General features: G+C 35.8%; 1 pseudogene; it reads right to left on the minus strand.

The window, feature by feature from the left end:
* Positions 1 to 6,885: 6,885 nt before the first annotated feature.
* Positions 6,886 to 7,410, minus strand: LOC149170108 (putative pentatricopeptide repeat-containing protein At3g23330 pseudogene; annotated as a pseudogene).
* Positions 7,411 to 19,828: the final 12,418 nt, after the last annotated feature.

Genomic DNA, 19,828 nt, shown 5'->3' on the forward strand with positions numbered 1-19,828 from the left:
GAAGTCTCTTCCCCACCTGAGTCTGTAGAATCTCATGTTACCCTGAATTTACCAATACCACTTGTTACTCATATTCCTGTTACTCCTTCTTCTAGTTTTGTGCCTCTTATTGATCTTGATTCTTCCTCTCCCTCAAGTATTCCACCTGAAACTCATGAAGCTCTTGAAGTGACTCATGTTCCTTCTACTCTTCCTGTTTGGGCTCGGAAAACTCTTGAATCTGCAGGTAGTGAGGTCGGAAATCCTTCCGACACTCGTCGAACTAGATCTAACTTTGCTCTTATGACCAAAGTTTTGGCCACAAATGATCCTACTACTTATGCTCAAGCTAAGGGTAAGCCTCATTGGGAACAAGCTATGTCTGCTGAATATGAATCTCTTTTGAGAAACAAGACTTAGTCTCTTTTTCCTCTTCCTTTAGGAAATAATTTAGTTGGCTGTAAATGGGTTTATAAAACTAAGTTCATTGCAGAAGGACAAATCGAAAAGCATAACGTTATATTAGTTGCAAAAGGTTTTAATCAACTTGAAGGTATTGATTATAATGAAACTTTTGCTCATGTTGCTAAAATGAACACAATAATAACCATTTTATCACTTGCTACATCTTATAAGTGGGAAATTCATCAAATGGATGTTAAAAGTGTCTTTTTAAACGGTGATCTTACTGAAGAAATTTATATGCAACAACCTCCTAGTTTTATTTTTGCTGAATCCTCAAGTTTAGTATGCAAATTACACAAATCTTTATATGGTCTCAAACAAGCATCTAGGGCTTGGTATGATCAAATTGATGCATATTTCTTGGCTAATGGTTTTGAGCGTTGCATATCTGATCCAAATCTATATGTTAAGAACTTTGGTGATAATGTCCTCATTATTGTTTAATATGTGGATGATCTAATTATCACTAGCAACCAGCTTGTATTAATTCAAGGTATGAAAATTACTCTTCAAAAGCAGTTTGAGATGACAAATCTCAGTACATTGCACTATTTCATGGGTCTTCAAATATGGCATATGGCCGCTGGTATTTTTCTCTCTCAGCCTAATTATGCGACAGATTTATTGGCTCGTTTCCATATGAGTGATTATAAACATGCTCTTATGCCATTTCAATCCGATGTAAAGTTAACTGTTGAGTGTACCACTCCACTGGTTGTTGCTACTCTTTATCGTCAACTTGTTGGCAGTTTGATATATTTAACTCATAGCATACCAGATCTCTCTTTTGTGGTCAATATGTTTTCTTGATTCATGCAGCAACCTCGTGAAAGTCATTGGTAGGCAGCCAAGAGAATTTTGCGATATTTACAGGGGACATTGCATTATGGTGTATTTTATTCGAGCAGTGCTACAATTTTACTCTCTAGTTATACAGATTTTGATTGGGCAGGTGACAGTTCTGATCGACAGTCAACTACTGGTTACATATTTCAACTTGGTTCAGGTCTGATCTCTTGGTCCAACAAGAAGATAAAGACTCTTTCTTTATCTTCATGTGAAGTAGAGTATAGAGCAACCAAAGAAGCAGCTAAAGAAACTGTTTGGTTATGACATGTTCTTACCGAGCTTGGTCTAGTTCCGAAATCGTCCACTGCGTTGAAATGTGAAAATCAAGGTGCAATTTAGCTTGCTTATCATCCGATATATCACTCCAAGACGAAGCATATAGACCTTGATTCTCATTATATTCGAGGTCTTATCAGCGATGGTATTATTTCTTTGGAGTATTGTCTTACCGAGAAGCAGGTAATCGATATCTTCACCAAATCCTTGACATAAGCGAAGTATGTGCATCTTCGTTCTTTGCTTGGGATGAGGGAAGTTGTCATCAAGGGGGAGCAATAATGACTCCTTCCTTCCTTAGTGTTAGGATGGGCCCTTCTCCCAACCATTATTAAGGGGGAGTGTTGGAATATATTATATTCCTTGGAAGGTAATAATTTCTTTGTATTATGTTGGAAGTTGTCCACAATCTTATGTAAAATATTGATACATTATATTCCATATTTATTATGGCATAATATACTCTTGTATCCATTTATTATATAAAGAGGTGTTATTTTGGAGAATTATATTATCCCACATTTAATATGTGAGAGTAATTCCTCCACATCTCTGGGTATATGATAGATAAAGGGATCCTCTTAAGGCATATACCATTTTGTGATACCATCATATCTTATCATGTGCTCACAACATACTACTATTTGTATCAGGTTATTTGTAGTTACTCTCTTTGTAAGATTGTAGGGGATTTCTGGAGATAATAGAAGCAACCTTCCTGTGGACGTAACCACATATATCTGTTGTATTATTTTTTCCTTGTTCTCTTTTCTATTCTTATTTATATGTTGATATATTGTTGGTTTCTTAGATAGATAGCTAGTTTAGTAGATCTAATATTCTAATAGAGGCAAGTCAAACTTGCATTGACCAAATTTGACTCAGTTCAAATGAGTTCGAGTCAATGCAAGTATGACTCACCAACTTGCCTATAATAACTAGAAACTATATCATTTTGTCCAAAAGATGTGTGATTTTTTTCCCAGGCCTCTTAAACCTCTTAATTTTTATGCCTTGCTAAGCTATTCCCTGACCAGAGTCTGGTAACACTACTGCATACATAAGGGTTTAGGCGACATTTAGTGCTTCAAATGGTGAAATGTTCCCGTAAAAGGGAAACCAAAAAAGTCGACAAAATATTATGGGTGTTACTGAGAATTATTGGACTTTCTGTTTTCCTATGATTTACTTTCTATTAAGGTTGTGTTATTGCAACAAGAGGCACATTCCACAATGCATATGAGGGATGAGGGGAGGAGACCATCAATTCATTGTAGTTTGTGTGCCCTTGTCTGTATTGCTTAAAAAACTAAATAAATAAAATAGTGATAGACATAAACACATGACTAATAGTACCGCAACCTAAATTAATGAGATATTGAATTTCATTTAGATATGCATTATATTCATTAGAAATGAAGGGAAAGAACTAAAATTTTGAAAGCTTAGTTCCATAAAACAATCAATGCAAAGAAGAACATGAGGTTTGGGTGGAGTGATGAACTGAGATTTATATGAAGAAAAGTGAAGCTCCTTCTGTTACAACCAATTTGCCCAACATGCAACTATACCTTGTAGAGTCTTCACTGTTGTGAAGTTTTATTAACGTTGTTAACGTGTTTGAATAATTCTGCAAATTATTTATGGTAGGTCAATAAAATTTATGGTTTTGCAAGAATTACAAAAAAATCCATTGGTATTCATTCTCCAGAGTAAAAAACAAACTTCCATTTACCTAATACTGAAGCTGCAACAACTCTGGGCCCATGGTCTTAATTTGCAGGATCAAAAGTTCCCTGTGATAGGGATTTGAGCTGACAGTTAATGATAGAGGGCTTGGCAGTGTAGCAACTTGAGGAATTTGATAGCACTTGGCACAGAACAAATCCAGGGTTAAGATGAATTTGTGCTAGTATAGAGTTGTAGTCAAATATCAATCTTGTTGGGAGGTAGATTAATAAACAAAACAACGGGAAGCTCTTACGAAGCCCATAATTTGGTGGTAGCATTAGGAATACATTTTGACCTATCTTGACCTATGAATTTGAATTTGTTATCTTTTTTCCCCTTTATAAAGAATATTCATCACAAAATTGTTGTTTTGGACTTGTGTTTATCACTTATTTATTTTTGTTTAAAATCTCAAATAATGAAACAAGCGACCACCTATGATCACAATATCAACAAAAGACCTCAAAACCTGATTAGATGTTGTAAATTATGTTATTTTAGGACAAATAAAATTTATTTTCTACCGATATCAATAGATGCATCACCAACCAGGGGTTTCCATGTGAGTTATTATTGCAGTAAGATTCACACAACAACAAAGGAAACATAGTTTATTCCTATCATAAATAAATTTAGACATGGTAAGACTTTGTTCAATATAAGACATAATGGTTATTAAGTAAGAAAACTTTTGTAGTTGAAACACGTAAGGACTCTAACATGAATGACACAGAGTAGCTACAACTAAAGAGAAATAAACATCGTCCCTGGCTTATTCACTTACATTTATGTATTGCTCTTGAAATTGGCCTTGCAAAGTGTTTTTTGGGTTGATCCCCTGCATTTGAAATCCTAGACTTCGCATGGTCTACATGACATGATCACCTCAGAGTTCACATTGTTGTGTCCTCTGCCCATCCATAACTTTTTGAGGCTAACTAAGGGCGAGACCTCTTTGAAACGTTACTTGTTGATTGTTGCATTGCATACCTAGGAACCTTGGCATCTCGTTATGAATTTCCATCCTCTGATAAATTGGAGGCTGCGAAAAACTATGATTATTCATGTAGTCACTAATTATTGAAAAAATAGAGCAGTCTATCAAAAATGTCTCAACAACTCCAAGAGAATAAAGCAAAAATCTTGAAGAGCAATTGGCCCAAGTTACATAAGAAAAATATGAGAAAATCAATAAATTGAGGGGCGCAGTTTGGGCAAGAGAAGAAATTGTTAAGAAATTGGAGGACCATATAATTTATTGCAAAATGAAGCAATAAAATTTGAAACTACGAAATCTAATCTAGAGAAGAAAAATTTTAAACTGAACGATGCAACTGAGGATGTGGAAGATCAATTGGATAGTACACCTACTTTTTTTGAACCACTGTTAGAGACAAGATGCAGCATAAGGGAAGTGAAATTGAACAGTTGAAGAATTGTTGTAGCTGAGAATTGAATAACGGGAACAAACACAAGAAGCAGTCAACAATTGAGGTAAGGAAATTGGACAATTGAAGAAGCAACTGGAAGAGTCTTCGTCATGAAGTGCACTTGAGACATCTTTAGTCATAGCACAAATCCAAATTCAACAATTGAAAGTAGAGATGAAAAGGATTTCAATACAAAATGTGGGCTTGCACTGCTAATTGCCCAACAAACAAACTATTTGTTTGTAACAACAGAAATTGAAAGTCGAAATACAAATTGTTGAATCAAAACAAGAAGATGAATGGATGAAATATCGAGACTTAGAGGATGCCAAGTAGTATCAACAATACAAAGACCTCAAACAACTTGTGCAATAGAAAACACTACAATTTGGGAGTGACATCAGTAAATCATAAACTTAATGGAGTAGTTGCAACATTGGGAGACTCAACCACAACAAGCGCTTGTAGAATATAGCAAAGAAAAGACAGGTAAAAGTAGATTTTTGAAGAGGGTCAGCATGAACAACAAGCTCCAAGTATTTTTCCTCAGGTGGTCATGGGTTAACCTCTTGACACCTCATGATTTGTATATATTATTCAATATGAAAATACAACACTTCAAGAGTAGGCTGGATGCATTGACAAAAAAGCTCACTGATCAGGAATAAGATTGAGCTATGAAAAAAAATTAAAGAAAGCGAGAAGAGGAATGGATTGAACACCCATTAGGTGGTTGTTAAAAACTAGAAAGACATTGGTTTAGTCGGGACTATTGAAGATTAATGGGGGAAATGATAATCCCCATTTGCAACAACTCATTTGCTATGTTTTTTTTTCTAGGTAATACCTTGTTTAGGACTAGGTATAGGCATTTAGTTCAGATCCACAACACTAGAAACGAAGTATTTTTTAGCAGATTCAGATGACTAAGTGTTTACCATGTTTCCTCTGCTAGCCTCCATCTACTTTGTGTCTTCATTGCTTGTGCTCAATTCTATCAAGATCCATGTTGTTATGCTAAGCTAATTTTTGTCTAGTCTACTCATTCCATTAAGTTATTACACTTTGTCATACTTCGTTAAGTGACTACTCCATCTCTTTATTGACCACAAATTACATAATGTACATAGCATTGTGCTAGAAATGAAAAAGTAATACCTAGTACTTACTGGAAATTGTAGGAAACAAATGTTAAAATTTTGAAATCATACAAGTCCATGACTAATGCTCATATAGATAGCCATTACTAGTAGTCCCCACAAGAACACAATCCATCCTTAAAATGATGAAACTGGTTTGCATCCCTTACAATAATTTATCGCTTCACGATCTTGGAGATGAACTTCATTGCATTGTGATAGTCATCACAAACACGAAGGTTTTTTGTTATTTGTATAGTGCTTCCAAAGTTTATATTGATAAGAGAAAAAGCTATGGCTAACTTTTCACTATGACTACACAAAATGTGTTCCTTCACTTCGTCCTCAACATTGTGCAGTGTAAAGGTTGTTTTAGGGACATATCTTGCCTCCTTCATCTTCTCAACCAAAGTCTCAAACATTTCATAGATTTCATTTGTCTAAGCATGTGATCTGCCTCTTGTAAGGAAACAATGTACCTTTTTATTTAATTCAACATAACGGCATCCTGGTACCTTTTTCAATCCTCGGTATTTCATTATTTTTCTCACTTTTTCCACACCATCCCAATTGCCATCCATGGCATAGATGTTTGACATCAATACATAACATCCAACATTTTCAAGCTCTAATTCAAGGAGGCATTCAACTACATGTTCTCCTAATTGAATATTGCAGTGAATTTTACAAGCACCAAGCAAGGCTCCCCACACACTAGCACTGGGTTCTAATGGCATGTTTTTGATGAAGTCCTCTACCTTGTACAGACATCTAGCATGACCAATAAGGTCAACCATGCATGCATAATGCTCTACTCTAGGCATGATAGAGTAATCTAGATCCATACAATGAAAGTATTGCCAACCCTTATCTATAAGGCCTACATGACTACATGTAGATAAAATACCAACAAACATAATATGGTTAGGCTTCATGCTTATCGGTTGCATTTGGGAAAAACATTCCAGGACATGCTCACCATAACTAGCAACTATTGAATTCCATGAAACTATGTCTCATTTAGACATCTCATCAAAAAATTGGTGTGCCAGTTCTATTTTTCCACATTTGGCATACATATCTATGAGAGCAGTCCCCACTAAAATATCATACACAAATAATGTTCTAATATTATAACCATGGATCCACTTACCCCATTGCACAGCTGCTAATTGGGCACAAGCTGGGAGCACGTTCACCATGGTGACAGAGTCAGGTTTAATGTCTGCCAGTTTCATTTGTCTAAGCAACATCAAAGATTCATTTGCATTCCCATTGACCACATATCCAGTAATCATGGCATTCCAAGAGACCACATCCCTTTCAAGCATTTTGTCAAACACAACAAACACAATATCTATACTCCTACACTTTGCATACATATCGATGAGTGAAGTTCCAACAAAAACATCTAATTCAAACCCACTTCTAGTTATGTAATCATGGATCCACATGCCTTGTTGCAAAGCTCCTAAATGGGTGCAAGCCTGGATGACACTCACCATTGTAAGCCAATCGGGCACCACGTCTTCCTTTTGCATTTCATCAAACAGTCCTCTTTGACGCTCTCTGCCAGAAGCCAGGTCAAGGCCTTCAAACTCTCCTGCACTAGAGCTTCATGAAGTCGTAGGGACATATCCTCTAATCCATCGTTCTACTGTAAATCCCCACCATCTCCACCGAATTGTTTACGTCATGGCTACCAGACTCCGCTACTAAACTCATAGGACAACCATGAAACAAAATCCCATCAAATTCAATTGCATTTTATTTCATAAACCAAAGACTGAGAGAAAATGGCTCAAAGCCCCCGACGCTTGTGAACCCACGTAGAATTTTGATGGCATATATTTACATTAACATGTAAAATGGCCCCCTCTCTCTATTTGGTTTCTTTCCCACTCGGTGTTGGTTTCCAATAATTGAATTGTATGGCGTGAGAGCAAAAGACATTTGAAAATGTTGTATGACAAGATACTTCTCCCTCTCTTTTTTAAGTTTTTCTTTGATTTTTCCCTCCACCACTTTGATTTGTGTTAAGATATTGAAGAGTCTTATCTTTTTTTTTAAAGGTATACTTGTGATTTTGAAGAGATTTTTTTTTTTTTGGAAAATAAGAAGAAAAAAAATACTCTTTTGTAAAAATAAGAAAATGGAAAAATAGATTAATTCATCTTTTAAGCTATTTTTAAGATTTATAATGTTTGTATGTTTTCTAAAAGCTTTTCACCTTTCTTTTAAGTGAATAATATAATTTACATAATTCCTTTATGATTACATTTTTAAACATTCATTTTATTGAAGAGAATTTTAAACATGCACTTTTATATCAAAGCAGAATAACATGTAACAATAAATTTATAATTAATTTGTGATTAAGTTGGTTATAATTATTTTTAACATGTATTGACAAATGTAGAAAAGTATCTCTTTAGTAGTTTCGCCAGGAAAATAAAGGTTAGCTAAACAATTTGTTATCAGTGTTGATGGGTATTTGGCTAGTTTTACACTATCAAATGCCTAGATCAAATCTCTTGAGTAAGGTGCGCCAGTCCACACTAACAAGTTTATTGTGGATGTCATCCATGAATGTGGGGAAGCAACCCCTTTGTCTCTAAATTTTAACACTGCATATGGATTCAGAGACCCCCTTTATCTCTGAATCCATCTGCAGTGTCAAAATTTAGTGAAATGTAACACTTCAATATCAAAATTGCAATGTTCCATTTTCAGAGTGACACAATTAAAAATGACTAAATCACATACTTGTTGTACTCATTAGTTGGTCATATTTTTATTCTTGGACTACAATAGTCATTTACGTTAATCATTTTTAATTTTGTCACTTATTACCTAGCCATATATTTTAGTCCTAGGTTGAATTAGTCATTAAGGTTAGTCGTTTTTAGTTGGGTCACTTATTATCTAGTTGTTTATTTTATCCCTAGACTAAGTTAGTCGTTTAAGTTAGTCTTTTTTAGTTGGGTCACTTAAAATTGTTCAATTTTATTAGTAATTCACTTGAAATAGTTGTGGTGACTAAGTTTTTTAGTCGTGTAGTCACTAATCTCTCATTTGCTACTAGTGGAATGATTTGACTTCTTCCACATTTCTAGGAGCTGCCCACTCCATGATAGCCATTATCTTTTCCAAGTCTACTGCTATGCAATTCTTGGAAACAACATGTCCCAAGTAGTGTACTTCTGTCTTAAAGAAATTGCACTTGCTAAGCTTAGCATACAACTGATGCTCTCTTAGCAATCTCAATACTGCTGCTAAATGCTCGTCATGCTCTTCCTCATTCTTAGAATATATCAAGATGTCATCAATGAATACAATAACAAAATTTTCCAAATAAGGATGCAACACACTATTCATCAAACACATAAAAGTAGTTGAAGAATTAGTAAAACTGAATGGAACTACAACAAACTCATAATGCCCATACCTGGTCCTGAAGGAAGTCTTATAGATTTCCTTTTCTTTGATGCATACCTGATGGTATCCTGGTCACAGATCTATCTTTGAGAACACTGCTACTCCCTTCAACTGATCAAACAAGTCGTCAATCCTCGACAATAGATACTTGTTCTTGATTGTCACCTTGTTCAATTGTCTGTAGTCAATGCACAACCTGAGAGTAGCATCTTTCTTCTTTACGAACAATACTGCTACACCCCAAGGCGATACACTTGACCTAATGTATCCCTTGTCAAGCATTTTCTTTAGCTACAACATTAACTCTACTAATTCTGGAGTGCTCATCCTATAAGGTTCCTTTGATTCTAGTGCTTCCCCTGGTACCAACTCAATAGAAAAGTCTACTTCCCTGTGCGGAAGCAACTTTGGAATCTCTGCTGGGAACACATCCTGAAACTGTTGCAATACAGTGTACCACTTGAATATTTTTGCATCCTCAAGATCCTTACCCTTTTTTTAGACATGTTTTCGGCGATAATCACATCAAAATTCATTTGTCGACGCGTTTCGAACCAACAAGTGTGGTTCATCATCAGGACAAGATCACACACCCTTTTTTGCAAGTGTGGTTACCCTTGTCACCAGAAATATGAATTTCAAACATCACACACCCTATTATACAACTACGCTTAGCTTGCATAGCTATGACCATCCTCACTGATGTAGGCTTCTTCTTCCCCTGCAAGATTCTCTTCTCTCCATTATCATCCAGGCACTCAATAGCCTTGTCATAGCAATCTACTTTGGTCCTGTGAAGATACAACCAATCCATGCCCAAAAGCATACTATATGATCCCAATGACAATACATTCAAATGTGTTGTTGTAGGCATACCATCCAAATCAAATGCATAAGCTCTTACCCAGTGATGAACTCCCTTCTTTGTACCTGTAGCCAACTACACCAACCAAGACTCCATGTGCACTTCTTTTCTCAAGCCACACTTATCCACCAAGTCATGATTAACATAACTATAATTATATCTAGGATCAATCAAAATAAAAATACCTTGATCACAAAACTTACCGTCCATCTCAATGATAGATGTTTGGTGATCCGCCCGCCTGTTGTCCACAACTGCATAAATCTAAGGAATACTATGACCAATACCCCCAACTATTTGCGCCTCCTAATAATTATAGATTTGAGGCCTACCTCCCTGGTATAATGGACAATCCTTCTTACGATAATACTTGCCACATATCCAACACTACAACGGTGCTCTATTATCACTTCTAGTCAGCTGCTCTCCAGACCGCGACACATGTCCCTTCTCAACTACATTGAACTTCTTGTAAGGAACAACATTTTCTTTCTCACCTGAATACTGAGGTCTTCCCCGCTTCAGTGGCCATTTTCATTTGAATTTCTCATTTCCTTTCAAGCCATGCTTAGGTTTAACTTTTCTCTTTGACTGCTCATAACAATGCTTCAATTTTCAGATGGCTTCTTCTAACAATCTAGGGTCATCAAACTCAATCCGGTCTCCATATGATTATGGAAATCCACTGATGAATCTCTAAGTCTTAGCCTTATCCTCCTTGAGATATGGCACATACCTCAACAGCTCCAAGAATCTACTAGTGTACTCATCATCTGTCATAGAAGCAATATGTAGCTCATAAAACTCCTTAGCTCTATCATCATAGTACCTCTCTGATAAGTATTTATTCTTAAGGAGCATCTCAAACTCATCCCAAATCAAGTCATCCTCTTGAATACCTTTGAAATTCTTTAAATCCTCCCACCAGATATTTGCTTTCCCTTTAAGACTGAAAGTGGCTATCTTAGCTTTCATGTTCTCTAAATAATTGTGCAATCTAAAGAATTTCTTCATCCCAAGCAACCATGCCTCTGCATCTTCTGGTTTCTTCATCTCTCCATCAAATGTAGGAGTCTTAATTTTCTTGAACTCCTGAGGTAAATACTCACCTTCCTATAAGGATGATGATGGTGATGGCTGTAATGATGTCTCCTGGATGAAGAACTAGAATGATGCCCATACATACTAGTCCTCCTATCAGGTGTATCCAATGATTTGCCACCTCTAATTGTGTCCCCTCTATCCAACCTGTACCTGAACTGAGATCTGCTACCATAGGCTCCATTAGTTTTATCTTCCTTCTCTTGACTGATCCTCAGTTTGTTAGGATATTCCGACACATAGGAATTAATTAAGTATAACTTGGTCTAGTGTACAGTTAGGTAAAGTGTGTTTATTTAGTATCTACTTTTTGTAACTTACAATCTGATGGTCACGATATGTTCTAGACATGAAGTGATTTGACAGTTCATTCTCTCCTCAGTATTACCGATACTTGATCCGTGGCTTAACACTCGATTGGTCCATGATCTCTATTTAAAGAGCATGTAGGCTCATTTGTCTGAAACCATTTATGAGAGAAGCTTATGTAAATTTTCTTTCTTTTACATTAATGATATTTCCTGAAGTGGCCGCGTTGTCTCAGGCCATGAATTGTTTCACTCTTTGAGGGTTTTAACCATGTCAAGAATATTGGTGTACTGATCTGTGATCTGTTTGTGAGTGGTGTCCTTTGGTGTTCAATCTAAGGAACTTACCATGTAAATTCCTACTTCAGATGATGACAGCAAAGATGACAATCCCCCCCCACCTTCTTGGGATCTTCCTTCAGCTCCTCAGCTTCCAAAATGGGTCCACGCTACTCGGGATGCAGTAGGTGCTCTTGCAGGTGATCCTACAGATCAACATTGTACACGTTCTCAGTTCGATAGAGCCTCTTCTTTACTGGCTCAAGTTTCAACGAATTATGATCTTGACACCTTTACAGAAGGTTCAGGCCATCCAGATTGGGATGCAGCTATGAATGAAGAATATCGTTAATTATTGGAAAATAATACATGGGACCTTGTTCCTCTTCCAAAAGGATGAAAACTTGTTAGATGCAAATGGGTTTACAGAACCAAGTTTGGACTTGATGGAAAAGTTGATAAACATAAAGCTCATCTTGTTGCTAAGGGTTTTTCACAAGTTGAAGGAATTGACTATACTGAAACCTTCTCCCCTATTGCCAAAATGAACTCTATCTGCCTTGTTCTTTCTCTTACTGCCTCTTTCAAATGGGAAGTCCATCATATGGACGTTAAATCCGCCTTCTTGCATGGGGACTTGCATGAAGAAATCTATATGGAACAACCTCCTGGCTTTATACAAAAGGACTCTAGCCTTGTATGTCAGCTTAAGAAATCCCTTTATGGTCTCAAGCAAGCCCCTCATGCTTGGTATCAAAACGGATAGCTTTCTTTTAGATACTGCCTTTTCTAGGTGTCATCCTAACAATACCGTCTACACCAAGAAAGTGGGTAAGCCCCTTATCATTCTTTTTCTTTATGTTGATGATCTTATCCTTACTGGTAGTGATTCCAACCTTATAAACCATGTGAATTCTAGCCTTCAAAATCAGTTTGAAATAACATACTTAGGACACTTGCATTATTTTCTTGGTCTTCAAATCTTGCAATCCAAAGAAGGTATTTCCCTTTCCCAGTCCAAGTATGCATGTGATCTTCTGCGCCACTTTCACATGGGAGACTGTAAGCCAGCCCCTTCTCCCTTTCAATCTGGAGTTAAACTTTCAGTCACTTGTAATTCCCCTGAAGTTGATGCTAACTTATATGTCAGTTTGTTGGAAAAAAATTGTATCTGACCCATACCCATCCTGACCTTTCCTTTGTTTTTGGCCTTGTTGCTCGGTTTACGCACAAACCACATGAAAATCATTGGAAAGCAGCTAAAAGAATACTTCGTTATGTTTGAGGTATAGTTCAGTTTGGAATTCATTACAGTGCAGGAGCATCTCCTCTATTGGTTGGTTTCACTGATTTTGATTGGGCTGGTGACCCTGATGATAGGAAGTCTATTGCTGGTTATGTCTTCACTCTTGGTTTTGGACCTATTACATGGGCTTGCCAGAAACAACCTGCCATTTCTCTTTCTTCAACAGAAGCAGAGTATCATGGCGCCATTGAAGCTAGTAAGGAAGCCCCGTGGCTTTGTCAGATCCCGTCAGAGTTTGGTTTTCATCAGCAACATCCGACTACACTTTGGTGTGATAATGAAAACTCCATTCAACTATGCAAAGATCCAGTCCAACATCAACGCAACAAACACATTGAAATACACATGAACTTCATCAGAAATCTCATTCATGACCATGTTCTTGAAGTGCAATATTGTTCAACTGATGATCAAGTTGCAGACATCTTTACAAAGGCTCTCACAGAGGTGAAGTTTACTAAACTTCGATTTATGGTTGGAGTTCAGAAGTTGTCACTAAGGGGGGATAGGCTCTAATGCCTCCTTCCTTCTCCTATTGTATCATCTTTATACACCTTTCAATCCTATCCCAAGTTGTTCTTAGGGGGGGATGTTAGGGTATTCCGACACATAGGAATTAATTAAGTATAACTTGGTCTAGTGTATAGTTAGATAAAGTGTGTTTCTTTAGTATGTACTTTTTATAACTTATAATCTGACAGTCAAGTGATATGATGATTCATTCTCTCCTCTGTATTAACGATACTTGATATGTGGCTTAACACCTGATTGGTCCATGATCTCTATTTAAAGAGAATGGAGGGTCATTTGTATGAGACCATTTATGAGAGAAGCTTATGTAAATTTTCTTTCTTTTACATTAATAATATTGCTTGAAGTGACCATGTTGGGTCAGGTCGTGGGCTGTTTCCCTCTTTGATGGTTTAACCACGTCAAGAATACTAGTGTACTAATATGTGATTTGTTTGTGAGTGGTGTCCTTTGATGTTCAATCTAAGGAACTTACCCTGTAAATTCCTACACAATTGTCCCTGTCTCTATAACTCTGACAAGCTTTGAAGGATTGATGAATTAACTCTACCTACTTCTCCTGAGCCATTGAAAATCTTTCCTGAGTCTCAACCAACCTGTCATTGTCTGATTTGCAACTTCTGATCTTTACCCTCAAGCTCCTTAATGTATCTGCTATACCAGGAGAATACTCTTCTCCTTGTTTCCCAACTAATATGTAGGGAGAATCACGAGAACTATAGTCTACCATTTTAATTTTCATCTTGAATTCTCTTCTTCCTGCAAGTGTACCATGTCAAATAAACCAAATACATACCAAAATCAAATCCATACCTTAGTGATGGTCAGAGGAGGCTTATCTCATCTGCAAGATCATTCCACATTAACATGTACATGTATAGTCATAAACATATCCGTGTAATAACATAACATCACAACAACATCATGCATGATCATACCAACTATATGCCTTGATCCCATGTATGACAACCATAACCTTGACTACACCAAACTTACCCAAAGAGAGCGAAACCACATTTTGATTCTACCTTGTGGTATTAGATATGACCTAAAGAGAGCGTAAGCCGCTCTGATACCACCCTGTAACATTGCCTCGTCTCACATCTACCCACTTTCACTAGCTTACCCGGGGTAAACATGAGATGAGGGGTTACTATGATATGACTCAACCTCCTAGATGACCTTAAGGAAATGGACTCGACACAACTAGACCTTATTGACTTCCCTCAGGTGCCACAGGATCTCCAGGAATAACCCAACCCCTCCAGTTGTCCAACCCTGAGACAACTCACCTTTTCCCTGACCTAGAGCCCCAGTTGTTCCCTTGCCAAGGCCTCTATGTGACTATGGGTTCCCAGTCGCTCCCATAGGCCCGCATCAATGTGACTGTGGCCTTTTTCTACCAGTGTCATGCCAGCAAATGTGATAATTAAGGCTACTTCCCAGGGTTGGGGCTTAGCCTCTTCCCAGAAAGCTATGAAACTTCCATAATTCATAAAAGACATGAAGACAATGCTTGTAAACCAAAACTAGAACCAGGAATTGACCTGATCATCCCCAACTAGGACTGACATTCTGTTAAACACTTGGTAGATATGCCACCTACAGGACATGAATGCAAGTCTGCACATAAGGGAATGAAAACTTATCTGAGGTTTAACAAGAAGGGTCACTACCTTCTCTCATTAGTCGTCTTAAAACCTATTAGGTCTTGCATTCATTATTCATTCAGTTATGAGTGAAAACATAAAAAGAGCCATGACTAAGATCTGTCATAAATCCATGCTTATAACCAGATAAATAACAATGTGAGAACAAACATTAAAGCCACATAATAACCAATACATTTCCTTATCAAAAATAAGAGAAACTTAACTTTTATTAACCATAGGTAATTTCCAATCGGGTTCGGGACTTCCACGTTCCACCTGACCATAGATTGGTTGAACCAAATCTTTCTTTCAGCCAATCACTCTTGTGCCATATTCTAAGCATGATTGCAGGATCTCATGGGATAAACCAATCTAAGACAACCAAATTGAATCCATAGGTTAAACCACCTCCACCATCTCCATACTATGATCACACCTAAACCGGTGTCAAGGTCACAAAACCGAACCGAGCTTGGATGCCTCATAATTTCTTCACAATCCTTGAGGAATTTCCCTGTCTCCACCCTCAAGATTTACCGTGTATCCCACCATTACCAGTCAAGGGATTCTTAGGCCTTTGGGAATTTTCCTGAGACCACCTCATCCTAGATTCCAAAACCATCCGACAATCCAAAGCTCAAACTGGGAACAATCCCATCACACAATGGCTATCTAGAAATGGCAAGGCTAGGCTAAAATACATTGTCGAATCCTAAAAAAATCCATGCCAATGATAACAAAAGAATCATATACCAACATGCACATACCATGCATGTCAAAACCGGTTAGGAATTCACACATGCAATCTGTTACTTGCAAGTATTTCCGTTAAAGCTGCATGATCCTTGCCTTCCTTTGTTTTCCTTGTCCTTCTTTGTTTTTCTTTTCCTTTCCTTGCTTTTCCTTTCCTTCCCTTGCTTGCTTACTTTCTTTCTCCTCTTGGTGCTTTCTCCTCTCAAAGACAAATTCTAATACTAAACTGAGAAAAGGGTGACAAAAAGCTATCAACTAATGCTTTGAGGTCTTTTTATTGACGAGGCCTCTAATGTCTTCAATTTTCTATTATTTTCCTTCATTTTCCTCCTCACATGCAACCTGTGACCTTTCACCTTCCTTTTTTCTTGATTTCCATTATTTTCATAAATAATGTACCAAAATACCCTTTTGCCTTTCCAAATCCTTAGCCATTTCCTTTGCCAATTTCCCCTTAGCCATAAAACACAACAAGTGATGCCCATAGGATATTTTGCCCAACATTCAGCTTGGAATAGGTGTCCCTTGCCCGTGGTCTTATTTTACCTTTATTAACTTTTATTACATGAACTTTTTACCCGAGGTTGTTACATCACATAAGGTATGGGCTAGTAAGAAACTCTCTTTTAAACATCTTCGAGTTTTGATTCTGATGCTTATGTACATGTTCCAAAGGAAAATAGGAATAATTTGAACAATAAAGTTCAATTTTGTATCCTTATTAGATATAAAGATGGGCTAAAATGTTTTAAACACTAGAACTTAGAAACTAAGAAGATTATTTATAGTCGAGATGTTGTCTTTAGAGAGATCAATGATGTTGCCCAATAGGAAGCCCTACCGAGGGAAAAGAACTAAAGAAAATATAGTTTGAATAGAAGAATAATGAATTTGACTCAACAAAAGATCAAAAATCAAAAGAATAAGAACCTCATACTCTAGTATTGATGAGATTGGATCATGAAATGAGGTAATTATAAAGGTATACTCTACCTTATTTTTATTCTAGCTTTTCTTTGTCTATTGCTGATGATGATCCAAAAACTATTAAGGAGGAATTGAATTCAGAGGATAACAAACTTTGGAAGAAGACCACAGTTGAAGAGATGGCGGCCTTGGATAATAATAAGGTTTGGGATATAGTTGAGTTGCTAATTGGAAGAAAGGTCATTGGTAGCAAATAGGTGTTTGAGAAAAAGCTAAATGCATCAAGTAAAGTGGAGAAATACAAATTAATGTGGCAGTGTTTCAAACTTTACTTTTTATTGCACTCAAGCCATATTACAAATTATAAACAATGATAAGTTATGTAGAGGATAGGTGAGAAACCTCCATTTATATACAAAAAAATATTTATATCTCATAAATTAAGTGTTCTTTGGTACATTAAAGGGATAAAGGTTTTGGGTTTGGAATTTCATATTTTTGTTTGCAATATTAAAGTGATAGAGTTTTTGTTATAACTTATTTGAAATATTGAAATGATAGAGTTTTGACCTAAAACATTGAAGTCATAGGTTTGTTTTGGTGAAACTTTGTGTGATTGAAATCTTGCATATTTTGCAACTTTTTGCTTAAATAACTTATGATTCTAATGTTTTTAAAAGCAATATGATATGAATAGTGCATAATGTTTGCCTATGTTCATCCACCTTTGCTCCAAAACAAAACATATATTGTAAGTAAGGTATCACATTATAAACACCACGATGACCTTTATGGATTGCTTAGAGCCGTAAGGGGTAGGGTTGGAACCATGAAAATTACTTGGAATAATGAAAATACGAAGGGAATGATGAGGCATAGGGTTGGAGTCATGAAATTTCCTTGGAATTGTAACAATGAGAGTAGAAATATGAAATATGTGAGCTTCTAAGTGGGGTGTTGTGAATTTAATGTCTATATAAGAATTCTAAGGGGTGCAAATGTTCACTTCCATTCATCCACCTCTAGCACAAAAGAAAACTTCCATTGTAAGGTATCACATGACAGAAATGCTAGGCACTAGAGAGACACCATGATGACTTTGTATTGATTATTTAAAACCATGAGGGGTAGGATTAGAATCATAAAATTTCCTTAGAAATAAGAGTAGAACCACAAGGTGTAGGGTTGAAACCATGAAATCTACTTGGGATCATAACGAAGACAGTGGAATCATGATTTTTTCATAGTTCTAGGCAATCCATACAAGACCATCATGGTACTTCTATTAAGTGCTTGGTGTTTTATGGAAAAACTATGTTGACCTTGTACAAATTTCTCGAAAAACCCCATGAGGAGTTTGTACAGATTGGTTAGAAAACCCCATAATGAGCTTGATCCCTCTTTAGATATATTTTTTCCTTCACACACACACACACACACACACACACACACACACACATTCTCTTTTATATTCTATATTCTCCTTCATAATTTCTTACTTTATTTAAGTTGTTTGATGTTATTATTATTATTTAATTAGAGGAATCGAGAACTGGGCCATCCATTCCTGTACTTGTGTGTGACATGGGGTTGACTGATAGCTACGACTATAATCCCTAGGGGAATCATGTCACCCCCAACACGCAATCGCAGGTTAGACATTCCGGGGATTTGAACATGAGACCTTGAACTCACATTTACTTTACATTTTCATGGGCTTGCGAAGTGAGCTCCCTAAAAAGGCATAATTAGAATTTATGTTATATATGCATAATATCAATATATGTACATAATTTGAATATTTTAGACATTATTTATTTTTAATTAATCTCTCTCATATTCTATATTAGATTTTTTTTTTTTTTTTTTAAGAAGTGGGAAAATCTATCACAACTCATTATCAAACTAGCAGTGAGGACAACCATCACTCATCAGCTTTATTCAAGGAAAACCATGCCACAAGGAATTACCTCGGTGGTGAGTAAGGGGGTGGGCTCTCACTCATGCCAAATACCTTTGGGTCTTGGGCAAATAACCTATTTCCTTATGTCTAAAAAGACAAGTTCTTAATCAAGCTTTTAATTATAAAGCATTTGTCAACTTTATTGATAAGAAAATAAAAAAATAATTTATTAACATAAAACTTTACAAAGTTATGTAAAAAATTTAACTAACACATAAATTAATACTAAATCACAAATATGATATAACAATGATAATCTCTATAATGTGATTAATCATAAAACAATCTTATTGATGATAATATAATTTAAATTATTTATCTAACAAATATAAACAATGAACAAAATGAACAGATATAAACAATGGTGTGAACAAAATGAACAGATATAAACAATGAATCCAATATAAAAAAAAAGTACCTGAGCCTATATAAAATACAAATATAATTTTTTTTAATATAATTTAGCGTACATATATATATATATATATATAATTAACCCATTAGAAAAAAACAATTTACATTTTAAAAAATTAAAAAATATTTTTTAATATTCAAAATATTCAATTTAATATTTTTTATTTTCAAAACTTAAAATTATTTAATTTAATATTTAGTTTTTTCAAAATTTTTTTAATTTCATAAAATCTTTTTAAAATTTAAAAAATAATTAAATTTCATAAATTTTTCTTAATTAATTCTTTAGTTAAAACTAGCTATTATATTTTAAGTGCTAGAAAACATCATTTCATCTCTTTAATTTATACCATGATCTTCATCTTGTCATGAAGATGAACCACACTAGACTTAAATTTATTTATGTGATTTTTACCCAAAAA

The sequence above is a fragment of the Pinus tabuliformis genome, chromosome 4_2, assembly GCF_031772625.1.
Source record: "Pinus tabuliformis cultivar Carrire ecotype Pingquan chromosome 4_2, CPIR1, whole genome shotgun sequence".
NCBI lineage: Eukaryota > Viridiplantae > Streptophyta > Pinopsida > Pinales > Pinaceae > Pinus > Pinus tabuliformis.